The 15821-nt window shown below is 43.7% G+C and overlaps 1 long non-coding RNA gene across 2 annotated transcripts in view; it reads right to left on the bottom strand.

The window, feature by feature from the left end:
• The window catches only part of LOC108351983 (uncharacterized), a 282038-nt gene that overhangs the window by 11486 nt on the left and 254731 nt on the right, over positions 1-15821 (bottom strand). Inside the window, exons 6-10 of one of the 2 annotated variants that reach the window (XR_015629809.1) lie at positions 12869-12899; positions 11929-12037; positions 7556-7682; positions 7173-7323; positions 6264-6422 (exon numbers count right to left, since the gene is read on the bottom strand). This is a non-coding gene — a long non-coding RNA (uncharacterized LOC108351983). Of the gene's footprint in view, positions 1-6263; positions 6423-7172; positions 7324-7555; positions 7683-11928; positions 12038-12868; positions 12900-15821 lie in introns of those variants that run through there. The other variant, XR_015629808.1, reaches the window with a different exon arrangement.

Raw genomic sequence — 15821 nt, 5'->3', positions numbered from 1 at the left:
ACCCATATGAAAGGAAGACTCCTCCTCCTTTTTTGAGTTTGCTGTAAAGGGATATGCGGGGTGAAAATTGGCCTGTATCTGCGAAAGCTAGCTACATTTTATAGGGTGCTGTTGCTGGTCCTGTTCTGGGCCATCATTTGGGTAAAACAAATGATGTGGTTCAAGCATTCAATTATCTTATCAAACCAGAGTAAACTCTTCTGGGGTGCCAGGTCCTAACAGGAGAAGCCGAGGAAGCAGCTCTGAATATAGATGGAAGGCCTATCTTCAATGCCCTTACAACTCATGGCAGTGATTCTCGGTCACTTGTCATGCCATTAGTGATAGATAACTGCTCTGTATTGCGACTCTGATAGCTCTAACTAATGATCGTAACTAATGGTTGAAGAGAGATGTATTGCTCTTCCCGAAGGAAACTGAATAAGGTAGGGTGATATTGGAGGGAGATGTCAAAGGTTGGCTTCTGAGAGGCACAATTTTCACTGAGCTAAATTGTGAGGAGAGAGGTTATGCCTGGTAAAGACGAGCAAACACGAAGGCCATTCCCCGCTTTTCTTAATTTACGTCTGAGGGCGGCTAGCCTGATCCCTGACCAAGACAATATCCCATGGCTGTGACAACTGTGTCTGAGTGTGACCTTCTTTATAGCAGGTTTTAAAAGGACAGAAATCCGACAAAAAGATTGTTTCTCACCTTCAAAGAAACAGAAGTGTCGGCTGGCTTGGCACACCTCCCATACTGTGGCGTAGAGTAATGGCACTGCACTCTCGAATGGCGAGAATGCCTCCACGTGTCTCAGGGCTGAGCACGGTGCAAGGAGACTCTATTAGTCAGATAGCACAGATCGAGGTCGTCTCGAGGAGAAAGCTTATGTGACAGTCGTTCCTGTTTCAGGTTTTCATTAAGCCACGTCCCTTCTGCTATACTAATCTACTTTCCATTTCTTTTCTTTTTCATAAAAGATTTATTATTTAATGTGTTTGAGGCTTTGGCTGCATGTATGTCTGTGTACCGTGTATATGCCTGGTGTGCTGTATGTATATATATGTATGTATGTATGTATACCGTGTGTATGCCTGGTATGTATGTATGTATGTATGTATGTATGTATGTATGTATGTATACCATGTATGTGCCTGGTGAGGAAGGATGGCAGAATTGGGTGTCAGGAACTGGGGCTGGGGTTATAGTCACGTGGGAGCTTTTCCACAGGTTCTGGGAATTGAACCCTGGTCCTCTGAAAGGTCAGCCGGTGTTCTTAATAGCTGAACCATCTTCTTTAGCACCTCCTTTAAAACAGAAAGCAGCAGGCACGTTGAACCTGGGACCTATGCTCATCCCCAGAGTAGGTCTGATCTTTTCCTAACTAGTGAGCTCTTATCTGGCAAACAATAGCACCACCATTAAATACAAAGGACATGGAGTCAGGCAGCCTGGGTCCAAATCCTGGAGACCCTGCTTTGCCCGGCTGTGTGTTGTGGAACAGGTTGGATCTCTCCAACGTGAGCTCCCGTGTCTGTAACGCAGTGGTTACAGTATTAGTGGTGGGAACATTAGGGAGGTCATCCTTGCTTAGAATGCTCTCCCTCCAAGTCAGCAGGCAGGCCATGAGAAGGGAGCACAGAAGACGCGGTCACCATTCTCCCTAACCCCAGAGAGTCGACCTGTGACGCCCGTCTTCTAGGCATCAAGAATATGTGGCTTCATTTTAGTCCTGACAACAGATTTCAAAAGCCTTGGATTGAGGGCAGAAAAGAGACATGGTCCCTTTCACACATTCAGTTTTCACAAGACTCAAAAAGGTGCAGAGAGAGAGAGAGAGAGAGAGAGAGAGAGAGAGAGAGAGAGAGAGAGAGAACACTTGTTTCAATTAGATGCTAAAACAATTACAGAAAAGAATAGAGGAAAAGGAAGGTCATTTTGCAGATGGCTGGCCACTCAAAGCCAACCTGTTTTCTATCCGCTTCTAACAAGGGAAGAGGGGGGACATTTTGAAAGCTCTTGCCTCCATTTGAGGTCACTGCTGATTCCATTTTTAATAATCTACCTCTGGGTGATTAATAAATTTCCAATAATAAGTCTGCAAGCAAAAGAAGTGGTGGCCTAGCTCTCCCCGAATGCCTGTAAACATTTAATATTTTATGCCCTTCTGCTCTCCCTTCTCCAAGGCCTGCAACTAGGCTTGTTCTCTTCGTGTGCCAACAGCAGATCTAATTTGCGTGGCATTGGTTATTCATCTAATGTCCCTCGCCTGTTCCTCTGTAGATTGGTGGCCTGGTGACTGTTTCAAAGCCACCGAGTATTATATTGCTAATCTTTGTTTTCTCAAAGGCTGGCCTAGTTCCTGGAACATTGCTTTCCACTGAAGTTTGTTTAAGGGGAGATTACAATGGAGGAAACTATTTTTTCCAGGGTAGAGGTGTCAGAAGCTGTGCTATTGATACAGTACAGGCTAACAATAGGAGAAAATTAACACACGCTACTGAGAGTAAAAAGAAAACTTAAAAAATAGTGTTCCGGCTAGAGTTGGGAGGGCTAACGAACACTTATTTCCATATGCTTTTAATAATATGAATGGAAGCAACCAGTTTATTCCCACATAAATTTAAAAGAAAGATTCCCAGGAGAAAGTCTGGGTCCAGTCAGATTCAGCAGTTGGATGGGGTCCTTCAGGGGTGACCTCTCCATTGAAGAAGCGGGTGAATGCCGTGAGGGCTCCTTACCCATGAGATGCCATGAAGGTGGCTGGACCCTGGTGCTGCAGGTTGGTGGTTGTACTTGTGTCTGGAGTTTATCATGGGCGCCTGAGGCACCAAGCACATACTGTCCTGGTTGTTTTCAGTTTCTGATTGTTGTAGCATGATCTTTAACAGTAGTAAGTTTGATCTGCACTTGTTCAGCAAAGACTCCAGATAATTCTGTTGCATGCGTGTGCACACGACCACACATAGGCCTCTACTCCACTCTGAGCTCATATACTTTTCTTACACGTCAGTAGGGTGCTGAGGGTCAACAAAGAAGTGTTTCGCCTTTCTCCTGACCCAGTGAAGATTGTTGGTGTTTGTAACTGAGATTAAAGCAGACCCAAGCTCCTTCCACATTTCCTGGCAAGGAGGCATCAGGGCAACTGAAGATGAAGACAGCTGCAGACACCAGACACAGTCACTGTTGCAGATGCCAAGAAGGGCTAGCTGACAGGAGCCTGATATGAATGTCTCCTGAGAGGCTTTTCTAAAGCCTTACTGACACAGATGAGGATGCTTGCAGCCAACCATTGGACTGGACAAGGGAACTACAATGGAGGAGTTAAAGAAAGGACTGAAGGAGCTGAAGGGGTTTGCAATCCCATAGGAAGAACAACAATATCAACCAACCAGACCCCACCAGGGCTCCCAGGGATTAAACCATCAACCAATGAGTATACATGGAGGGACCCATGGCCCCAGTCACATATGTAGCAGAGGATGGCATTGTCTGGCACCAATAGGAGGAGAAGTTCTTGGTCCCGTGAAGGCTCATTTCCCCAATCTAGAGGAATGCCAGGGTGTTGAGGTGGGGGTGGGTGGGTGGGAGTGGGAGCATCCTCATAGAAGAAGCAGGGGGAGGGGGAGGGAAGATGGGAGAGGGGGGAACTGGGAAAGGGGATAACATTTGAAATGTAAATACATAAAATATCCAAGAAAAATGAAATAAAATAAAAAAAAAGCCTTAGAGGGTACTGGGGATGGGGGCTCATTTTCAGAGATGACAGCAAGCAGTAGCTTCTTGTAAGGAAGATCATTTACTCAAGAACCTCCACTTACCCCAAATCTGTTATGGCCAACAACTTACACAAAAATCCCAAGTCATCAATGTGTAGAGAGTGAATGTTTCCCAGACACAACAGGGTAGACGGATCGATGAACTGTCCACAGCAGCCATGACAGCATGCACAAAACCGGCACAAGCCCAAGCCACACAAAATCCCAGTATGGAGAAGGGGAGATGGGCACAAACTCTCACCTCTAGTTGAGGAGCTATTGATGTTAGGCTACTGCTGGGAGCATGAAAATCAGGTTCTGTTATTGTTTGTATGTTTGCTTGTTTTTGATGTGACTTCTTGTATACTGACTGCACTCCAAGGCAGGGCCCATGACTAGGAGATTCAGAGAGGAACATAAACACACAGACACACAGACACAGACACAGACACAGACACAGACACACACACACACACACACACACACACACACACACACACACGACAGAGAGAGACAGAGAGAGACAGAGAGACAGAGAGGTAGAGAGAGAGACAGAGAGACAGAGAGGTAGAGAGAGAGATGGGTTATGAGGAGAGAGGTGGGGAGAAACTGGGCAAAATTGGGGGAAGAGGGAGGAATATGATCAAAATACATTGTCTGAAATTATCAAAGAATAAAAACATTATAAACAGGAATGCATAGATAAAATGATTTGGGGTTGTAGGTGAAAGGTTAAAAATAAATAAGCTTATACATTTTATTTGTAATTATTCCTTTTCTAACTTAAAGCCTGATGCTTATCTAAGGCATGAAGAAATGTGGCCTTCAAGTCTCCATGTAATTTTGTATTAATTTATCCACTCCCAACTGTTCTCAGAAATTTTAAAAGTTTGTTTTTCTCTACACCTTTGACAGGTCTGTTATGGAGTCTACATCCTAACAAGGTGCCCTGGCTTAGGATGCAGCCCATCCTTGCACACTCCATTGGAGACTCTCGTAAGGCACCCCAAGAACACTGTAAAGTATTCCACATGTTAGATATGCCTCACCTGCACCTTTACCTCAGTGTTTCCTGTTGCTGGCACAGTCAGGGATTCTCTAAAGGAAGATGCTCGATGGGTGAGAGCACGCACTGCTCTTACAGAGGACCCGGGTTCAGTTCAGCACCCACATTCATCACACCCACATATAAACCCAGCTCTGTGATGATCCAATGCCCCCGGCTTCCATGGGCACCTATTCATGTGAATGTACTGAAACACAGACACGTGGTTTAAAATATAAATTTAATAATAGTTTTCCGATCTCTGTTGTTCTCAGCCTGCTGGCAGGATGACTGTAATAATCCCTTTCGGATTGTACGGCATACCAGAAATATAATGTTTCCTTCAAAAGTCAATGTGAATTAAATTCCTTTGAATCAAAGGTTGGGGGTTTAAGATAGGCTGGGAGTAAGAAGGCCATGGGGCTGGCTGCGTCTACTACTGACCTTATATAAGAAATGATGAACTCTCTCTTATCTTCTTGATAGGAGGCCAATGGCATGCGGCTAATCTAGGCCCCCACCCTCCCACAGGAAGGGAGCCCACGACATCGTCTTCTCTGATGATCAGAGTTGGAAAAGAAGGCTCTCTGGTCTTTTTAAGAGAGGCAGACCTCTCTAAAAATCTAGCATGGTTTTTAGAATAATTTCTTCTCCCAAAGGTTCAGAGAGAGTACTTATAATTACAGCTTCCTTAATGGAACGATGGTTTTTTAAGGAGAGAGAGTACCTTATTTTTCAGTTCTACGAGAGCTGAGGTGAAAGACAGGTTAGGCCTAAAGGCAGGAAATTTAATCTAAAATGTAGTTAAGTTGGAGAAAGGGCTGTTTGGGGACGCTATTACTAGACCCCCATCCAGGTTAAAAGAAAGTGAGACACAGAAGGAAGAAGCCCCTCATGGTGATGTATCAAGCTCAACGAGTTCCAGCCACCCCAGCCTTACAGTTCTCATCACCAGGTGCCTGTGATGCAACATTAGTGGCTTTAATTGTTTTTTTTAAGTTATTTTTTTACTGATCGTTGGATCTGGTTCATTTACATTGCCTGTGTGGTGCTGTGGAGAAAGTAGTTTGAGGGAAAAGGGGAAGAGGAAAAAATGGATAAAGATAGCTGGAAAGGAGAGTCCCAAGGCATCGTTTCACACCTCATTCCATATAGTCTGCAACCATATGTTCAGCGTGGAGCTGAAGATATATATATATATACATACATACATATATACATATATATACATACATATATACATATATATATATATATCTTCAAATATATATCAAAATGAGTTAAAGTCCAGATACGATTGAAAGACAGGGAGTCTCAGGGTATATGCACACATACACACACATACACACACACACACACACACACACACACACACACGCTAGCAAGACCCATAGAGATTCTCAAAGACACTGTCCAACATTAGTCTGTTTTTCAAAATTGGAATATTTGGAACAGAGAGCAAACTTTAAAAAGAGAAGTGAATTAAAGATCATGCATTTACTTAAAGCGACCCTGGCTGGCCAACTACAGCTTTGGAAATACCAGGTCTGCGCTATAGGTAGAAGACTGGTGCTGATTTCTAGTTTGAAGGTGCTCACTCTCCAACAGAGGCCCATCTTCGGTAGAAACACGAATGTCTAGAGAAAAGGCAGAAGGTGGGGGGAGGAAATCTTGATAAGCCACCAAAAAATGTGAGGGTCTGGAAAGAAGAGAAAAGCAAGATGGAGAGAGAGGCTAAGAGACAGAACTGGCAAAAAGGAGTATCCCATGCTAAGCCAAGGGAGTGAGAAGTCTAGAGTAATCCATTGCTGAGAGCCAGTGATGCAGTTAAGGAACACTGACTCTGTAAGGTTTGGGGGATACAGAAATCAAACTGCACACGGTTGTCAAGACAGTGGTAGAGGGTCAGGCTCAAGCAGGGAGCTGTAGATGAATGTAGAGTGAGAAGGAAAATATTTGAGTTGGACAAAAAGAGAACCTATTGGTTTCCAATATAAGGGATGTTATGATCTGGATGAAAAGCTCCTATACAAAGGGCTGGTGTGTACGGAGGAATCTGGTGGTTCCTCTGATGCAGTCCATGTTTCTTTCCCATCTCTGATATGTAATTTCCACACTCCAGGAAGCTGTAGCCGTTTGAGCAAACCCTGTAGGGTATTCCTCCATGCATGCTCTCCAGGCCAAGATGCTCTAAACGAGTTACTGCTTAGGGAGACCGTGCCATGAGCTGGATGACAGCTACACATGGCCTATGCATCTTGGCAGCATTGAGTGAGTTGTTCAGGCTTTGAGGCAGAATCTTAATGTTTCCCAAAGGACACTGGGGACATGGCGGGAGCTGTGACACTCAGTGCAGTGTGCAAAGCAGTGAACGAGAAATCCGTCACCTGGGCTAATGTATTTTCCTACATTGGGCATCTGTTTCCGGAGAGTGACCCTTTGCCAGACTTTTTAAAAATGTCCCTCCATCTGTCGTGAAGCCATAACGATTTTGCCAAAATCTGCCGTTAATCTTTTCACTGACCGCAGATCTTCCAGCTGTGAAGATGAGGAACATTTGGAAGAATTAAAGTCATATCTTCTTATTTCCCCTTCTAAATTCCCCTTGAATTCCCATATCTTTAAAACAGGTTCACAACACATCGGTGGTGATTTATTTAGATTTATTTCAGTTCCTACATCTGGTCATTTCCCACTCTTAACCTCTGTATCCATTTCTAGTCTGTGGCTCCCCTGAGAACAGGACTCTACTACCCTCAGTGTCTCTCACCTGGTAAATGATCTTTTTGCTCGTTCCTTTTCTGTATTTTAAATTCATCTTTCTCAGTGACCCTCCTACACGGGCTCTCTCTGTTGCTCTCTCAATGATAGCCTGGTCCTCTGGGGCTCTAAGCAGGCTGAAGGACAAGAAGCAATTGAAAGAGAGAGGAGATCAAGTGCTTTTCAGATACATTTCTGATTTTTGTCTATAATGAGGTTGGCCAGTGTATCAGCCCTGTAGGTGCACATGTACTTTGGGGAAATTAGAAACCAACCGAGAAGCAGTAAACAAACTCAAAACACTATCCACTGCCACTAGAAATAAATGAATATATCTAATTATAAAAAGCATAACTCATCCAGTCCTGGATAAAACCTCGCTGGGACCAAGAGATCTATTCAGAGAGCTATTTTTAGGAAACACGAAACTCCATGGAAAGAAATAATAGACCAAAGACACGGACATCGGCAGCAATGGGGAACTGAGTGCTAGGTCATCTTCGGAGTCCTGTTTAATGTCAGTGGTTAAAATGTAGTAGCACATATTGTTGACCACATTTAAGTGCTGGCATATAGTCTAGGATGTTGTCTCCAAGACTGATCCATCTCCCATAATTGATTGAGACCCTAACTCATGGTGGGAAGGCACTGCTGCTAATTCTGACTTTGTGACACCGGATCAGAGCCACCATCTTTAGTCTGGCCGAAGACAAAGACAGTTCTTTGTCTGTACACACACACACACACACACACACACATACTCAGAAGGCCCAACACTGCACATGTGGTTTTGCCTCTCCTTTTGGAAAGCTGAATAATAAAAAGGGATTTATCCACTTTTAAATTTCATCTGTGCACAGAGTGAAATCTGCTTACATCCTTCCTGGCTTCTGACATTGCTCTTTCTCAAGCCTTGCGAAGCCAGTGGGAGCCAGCCCTCTTACTGCTTACCCTTATATTATTAGGCCGTGGAGCAGGGAGGGGAAGCTGGGATGTGCAATCTGTCAGCTATTCTGCAACCTAATGAGGCACGAGAACAAAGGCTCTCGGTGCAAGAAAGTTCTCCACATTGAAGGAACTAAGATGAGGATTTGCAGATTCCAGCAAATCCCAGGAGACTTTTTAAGTAAACCAGCCTGGCTCTTCTGGCTACACGGGAGAGAGGCCTGTCAGTCACCGGGTCAGTGCCCTGCAGCTTCCTAAATGCCATATAATACCAAAGGCTTAGCCCCACTTGTACCTGTAAGTCAGGTCTGCACTCAGACCCCGCATAAGCTAAAGTAACCTCCTTTAAACGCCATAGCTCGTGTGAGTCCACTATGGAGACGCCCCGAGGAATAATGACAGCTGACTGCTGAGAAGAGACAAGGTAAGAGACCGGGACTGACGAAGTGGGAGGTAAAGACGTGAACTCGGGAGGCAGAAAGGCTACACTAGGGGTCATGTTGATGCTCCCACCCACCCTCCTTCTGTCCCTCTCTCTCTTTGAGGAGAGCTTTAGAACGGAGATAATGATTCAGAGGGTTAGGCTTGGGTAGCTGAGGACTGAAGGCGTGCAGGTCAGGTAGCACAAGCAAGGGTGAAGGCTGGACCACAGAGCAGAACTATGTGGCCACTCACTGCTGAAATGGCTGCCAAGCTGTGGAAGATGTGAAGCAAGAATAATGGAGGGTGCGTGCGCAGTAATGAGTGCATCTTCTTTTCATTAGCATAGGTGAGCATCAGGCTCCATGATTTAAGAGGGAGTAAGGAGGATTGCAGCTCATAGCTCTGAGATGGTAGTTTGCGGTGTTGGTTTGTGACTCTCCCTCTCCCTTCCTCCCTCCCCCTCCCCCCTGTGTGTGTGTGTGTGTGTGTGTGTGTGTGTGTGTGTGTTTTCCAGGGTACTGCAAAACTGCAAACAACAGTTGCTGCATATTCTTCAGGGCCACATTAAAATATTAAATAGTTTAGAACAGAACAAATATTATCAGTGGGTGCAGAGTCTGGAAAAAAAAAACATTAAAATGATGAGAGCCAATGCCCACACTGAACCATGCTGGGAGCTATAAATATAAAATATCTGAGGAGGGCGACAGGAGGCGTCTCTCAAGTGCAGCCTCCTAAATGCCAAATTTCCCAAGGCGGAAGTCAATGTGGACTTAGGTCAGTCCCGGGAAGCCAGCATGGCGCCCGCTTTCTCCGTGATTGGACTCAGCGGCGTGCCCCAAATCACAGAGGTGATTACCCAAGACAGATATTCTCACATTCACGTCTGTGCACCAGCACATTGGAACGTACACAAGTGCTTCTCCGTAAATGTTCCCCGTGCTCCCGTGAATGCGCGACCCACACAAAGAGTTGAGTCAATGTGTGTTCGATGGGATCCGGAATTGTGAACTTAGAAAAAACCCAAAACTTTAAGAGACTGTGTTCAGGCAGACACGGAGGGTGACACTGGAAGGAATTAAGTGAGCGCTGTTTCTGTGTAGGAACGTTTTAGTTTCTTCTTTGAGTAGGCTCTACTTAATTGTTGAGTGCCTTGGATCAGCCACAGTCTAAAAAGTAATCCAGGATAGATGACGGGGACTAAAGGACAAGGTCAGAGGCTGGAACTGCTTGAGGGTCGGGTGCTCAGGGGATCAGAGTCCCATACAAGACGGCGGAAACTACAGAAGTGGGCGAGAGCTGACGATGGCTGAGGATGAGATATCTAGGCCTATGCGTACCAGAAAAAGCAGCCAAGGCTTCTGACTCATGCCACAGCCGGTCCAAGCTAGAACACCCAGACAGAGCCACACCATAAAAAAAATGGTATGACTCCACCAAGGATATGCTGGCCCATAGTGATCTTTCCTTCATAGCATAGCTGACTCTTAGGGGAAGGCTAGGGAGAGAGACTGATTTCTTTTGGTTTTTTTTTTTTTTTTTTTTTTTTGGTTCTTTTTTTCGGAGCTGGGGACCGAACCCAGGGCCTTGCGCTTCCTAGGTAAGCGCTCTACCACTGAGCTAAATCCCCAGCCCCGAGACTGATTTCTTAAATACCAGTCCAACAGCAGAGAATGACTTGAATCTGTTGTGACCCATTAACGTTGTAAATATGTCCACAAAAAGAGAACAGTGACTTGAAGAAAGAAATAGAGAAAGAAATTCGATCAACAAAATAAATGTAAATAGGTAAGTTTAAGCATGTGCATGTGCGCGAGCGTGCACACACACACCCCAAATAAAAAACACCTGCACCTTTCAAAACTGACCAGTCCCCAGAGTCCCGATAGAAGAAGCTATATCATGAAAATGGCCATGCAATATTTTCAATAAAGTCATAGAAGAAAAATTTGTAAATGTAGAAAAGGAATCTTCATTCAAGCACAAGAAGATAAAATTAAAAAATTAAGCAGCTGTAACGGACAACTGCAGAAAACCCCACCCAAATACTAAGGAATTAACATTATTCTCAGCAAGTCATGGAATGTCCTCCCAGATGGATTCCGTGTTCGAACACAAGACAAGTTTCAAAAATAAAGGCAAATTAAAATGACAACTTAGAGTCTATCTAAATCTAGCAAGTGAACAGCAAGAGAGTTTCAGTAAATACTCAGACTCACGAAGAACAACCAAATCACTATTGGGTGGCATAAATGGGTAAAGGAAGAAGTCAAGATCGAAATTTACAAATTCCTGAAATTGAATGGAAATGGATCTACAACCTGCTAAAATCCATGGAATACAACAAGGGCAATGAAAGCAGCCTAGAAAGGGAATTTACAGCGTTAACACTCCATACCTATAGAATAATCGGAAGTCAAATAAACAACCTAAATAATTTATATGTGTCATATTATATATGATATGTGACATGTGAGCATACACACATTATATATTATTTCAAGATTAAGAGAGGCGATGAATTTGAAAGGGAGTGGGACAGGTGTGGAAAGGGTTTGAGGGAGAAAGGGGGAGTGGGGAAATGATGTGCTTATATTTTAATTAAAATAAAATATGTAAAAAGCAGCAGACAGAAAAATAGTTAAATAAGACAGGGCGGAATCTAATATGGTAGAAATAGAAAATAGAATAAGAAAAGTGAAAAGGTGACTCTTTGGAAAAAACAAATGGTCTTAGCAAACTGTCCTAGGGGTTTCATGGTTGTGGTAAAATAAGATGACCAAAGCAACCAGAAGCAGAAAGATTTGTATGGCTTTGTCAGGACAGGAGTTCAAGCAGGGCAGGAACCTGGAGGCAGTAGCTGATGCAGAGGCCTTGGAGGGATGCTGCTTACTGCCTTGCTCCCCGTGGCTTGCTCAACACCCTTTCTTATAGAACCCAAGACCACCACCCACAATGGTCTAGGCCCTCCCACATCAACCACTAATTAAGAAAATGCCCTACGGGCTTGCTTACCGCCCCATCTTATCCAAGATCTTCTCAACTGAGGCTCCCTCTTCACTGATGACTCTAGTGTCTGTCAACTTGACACAGAACTTGCCAGGACAACTGACATCTTTTCAACCTGTCGAGCAAAGACATCGCTCTTAAGCCACAACCTTTTCTTTCTTTTTTCCCCCCAGGATCACACATTAATGAAGACATCACAATATAAATTATTTTTTAAACTTAAAAAGTCCCACAGACTCAAAAATTCAAACACTTTAAATGCTTTCTTTAAAAAATATCCATTCCCTTTTAAAATACAAAGTCTCTATAAAATGTCAAAATCTTTTAAGAGGTTTAAAGTCTTTCAACTGGGGTTTGTGTAAAATCAGGAATAAATTAAATATTTTTTTTTTACTTCAAGAGGACGACCAGAATGCAGTCACAATTAGATCAAAGCTAACTCAAACGTGAACTGTAAAAAGCTCCATATCCCGTCTTCTGTACTCCAAGGGGTTTGGGTTACTTCTCTGACTGTGCCCTCTGGAGCATACAGCTTGTCTCCTATGATCTGTCTGGCTCTACTCCATGATTGCTATTGCGTTGGTGGTCATCCTAGGGTACTGGTATCTTCAAACTGTTGGGGTCTTCTGCACCTGGCTTAATTTTTACCAAAAACATCTCCTGGACTCTTCATGTTGCCAAGCCTCAACTTCTCTGCATGACCTCTTCAATCCTGGACCTTCAGTTGCTGCTAAGAGGACACCTTCACCAATGACCTTTCTTGGCCTCTCAAAGTGCCAGGACTCAGCTGCTCTCCAAGTCCCTTTCATGTTTTTAGAACCAGCACCACCTGGGAGACTCCCACACTACCCATGTTTGGCTCTCAGGTCAAGGTACACCCTTGGCTGCCTCTGGAACACAGCCTCTGTGTGCAGACTCTGAGGAAACACTTCCCAGAAGGCTTTACCTCAGTCATGATGGTCTCCTTTTTATCGCCACTGATTTGTTAGTTCCAGATGAGCAGCATCAATTGTCCCAGTAAAGCAATAGTTGTTAAAGGAAGAAATGAAAGAAAAGTCTTAAATTAAGAAAATTAGAGGTGCAAAGGGAGAGATTTCAACAGATGCCAACATAATTCAGAAAATATGGGTAAACCTCAAGAGCCCATATTTCACTGACTTGAAAATGTAAGGTAGATGAATAGGTTTCTGATAAAATCTACAAATTATCTAATAAGTTAAACAAATAACTTCAACAGATCTATAAAAAAATAATGAAACTGGACCAATAATAAAATGCTTACCGTTTTAAAAAGCCAAGGACCACACTGATTCACTAGAGAATTCTACCAGATCGTCAATGAAGACCTAAGCCAATACTTCTGAACTCATTGAATAAAATAGGAATGGTTCTTTTTTTTTTCCTCCATCTTTATTAACTTGAGTATTTCTTTTTTTTTATTTTATTAACTTGAGTATTTCTTATATACATTTCGAGTGTTATTCCCTTTCCCGGTTTCCGGGCAAACATCCCCCTCCCCCCTCCCCTTCCTAATGGGTGTTCCCCTCCCCACCCTCCCCCCATTGCTGCCCTCCCTCCAACAGTCTAGTTCACTGGGGGTTCAGTCTTAGCAGGACCCATGGCTTCCCCTTCCACTGGTGCTCTTACTAGGATATTCATTGCTACCTATGAGGTCAGAGTCCAAGGTCAGTCCATGTATAGTCTTTAGGTAGTGGCTTAGTCCCTGGAAGCTCTGGTTGCTTGGCATTGTTGTACCTATGGGGTCTCGAGCCCCTTCAAGCTCTTCCAGTTCTTTCTCTGATTCCTTCAACGGGGGTCCTATTCTCAGTTCAGTGGTTTGCTGCTGGCATTCGCCTCTGTATTTGCTGTATTCTGGCTGTGTCTCTCAGGAGAGATCTACATCCGGTTCCTGTCGGCCTGCACTTCTTTGCTTCATCCATCTTGTCTAATTGGATGGCTGTATATGTATGGGCTACATGTGGGGCAGGCTCTGAAGGTGTTCCTTCAGTCTCTGTTTTAATCTTTGCCTCTCTATCCCCTGCCAAGGGTATTCTTGTTCCCCTTTTAAAGAAGGAGTGAAGCATTCACATTTTGATCATCCGTCTTGCGTTTCATTTGTTCTAGGCATCTAGGGTAATTCAAGCATTTGGGCTAATAGCCACTTATCAATGAGTGCATATCATGTGTGTCTTTCTGTGATTGGGTTAGCTCACTCAGGATGATATTTTCCAGTTCCAACCATTTGCCTATGAATTTCATAAAGTCATTGTTTTTGATAGCTGAGTAATATTCCATTGTGTAGATGTACCACATTTTCTGTATCCATTCCTCTGTTGAAGGAATGGTTCTAAATTGTTTTTATAAAGGTCATATTACTCTGACATTCAAACCATGTAGAAACATGACAAAAGAAAAAGCAAGGGAGAAATTACAGAATGATCTTCCTCATGAATAAAGACACGGAAAATTCTCAATAAAATGCAAACCGAGTTTAAGATCACACTAAAATGACCATCCATCATCATCAAGTTGACTTCATTCCATAGATGCAAGGGTGGATCAACATAAATCAAAAATGTAATTTACCATATGAATAGACTCAGAGAGAGAAAACCCAGTCATCTCAGTAGACACAAAGGAGGCTTTTGATAAGATAAATACCATCTCTTGATCATAAAGGTCATTGAAGGTCAAGACACAGAGGAAGCTTATCTCAACGAAATAAAGGCGAGACAGAGTCAACATCAAGCTAAAGGAGAAAAACTCAGTGCTCCCATAGAGATCAGGAACAAGACAAGGAACACACACACACACACACAATGCTATTCAATACAGTGTTTGGAGTCCTAGCTTCCTCTCCTTGCAGTAGATGACAAGTAGCACAGCAATGCCCACCTGGGGGTGACGTGCAGGGAACTAAAGACTGTAGAGTCCTCAGCTCCAAACCGATCATTTACGTCTCACCCCCAAGCTCAGGGATCATTGCAGAACAGGGTCCGAGAGCCGGAGGTGGTAAAAGACTTTCAAGAAAAGTGGTTTCCAGACACCAGAAGGCAGAAGCTCACACAAAAGCATGGCAATTGTGACAGCATGCAGGAGGCTGTGGAAAGCTAAAAGCAAGCCAGACAAAATCATGGAGGGGGAGGGGAAGAGGAGGGGAAGGGAGAAGAAAGAGAGAAGATGGGAAAGGGAGAGGTAATCTTACCAAGTTGAGAAGTTGAGAGTCATATTTGATGGCTACTGGGAGAGGGAGAGAGAGAGAGAGAGAGAGAGAGAGAGAGAGAGAGAGACTGACTCACTCTGAAATGAAAAATTATGACACTAAAAGAGTTGAAGAAGACGATAGAAGATAGAAAGACCTCTTGTGTTCATGTGACAATCACCACCCTGTGAAAAGCAACATACAGATTCAGTGTCACCTCAACGACATCCCAGGACCGTTCTCCATCAGTATAGGAAAAGAAAACCTGTGTGGAGAAAGGCAGAAACGACATAGTGCTGCACATCTGAACGCAGGGCAGCAGTGGCTGCGTGGATACAATGGGCACAAGATCAATCCAGTTAAGAACTGTGGCATAGAAAGGGGATGGATTCCATGGGGCTCCAGATGCCCCGACCACCCCAGCTGAGGAGTTGATGGCTGCTGAGGAGGAGTCCATCTCCATCTGGTGGTAGCCATTGGGCAGGTTGTAAATGCACCACTGGATGACGTCATGTGCATATTGTTTGTAAGGAACTGAATTTAGGAAAGGGATGTGTTGAGGTGGGAGAGGAGTTGGGAATTAGTAAAGGACATATGGAAACCTACTGTATTTTATATATATATATATATACATATACATATATATATATATACCACTTATGTATGTGTGTCTAGAATATAGGAAGAATTATAAAAT

This window comes from Rattus norvegicus, chromosome 9 (assembly GCF_021556685.1).
Source record: "Rattus norvegicus strain SHRSP/BbbUtx chromosome 9, alternate assembly SHRSP_T2T, whole genome shotgun sequence".
Taxonomy (NCBI): Eukaryota; Metazoa; Chordata; class Mammalia; order Rodentia; family Muridae; genus Rattus; species Rattus norvegicus.
This window is presented reverse-complemented; position numbering and strand designations above follow the sequence as displayed.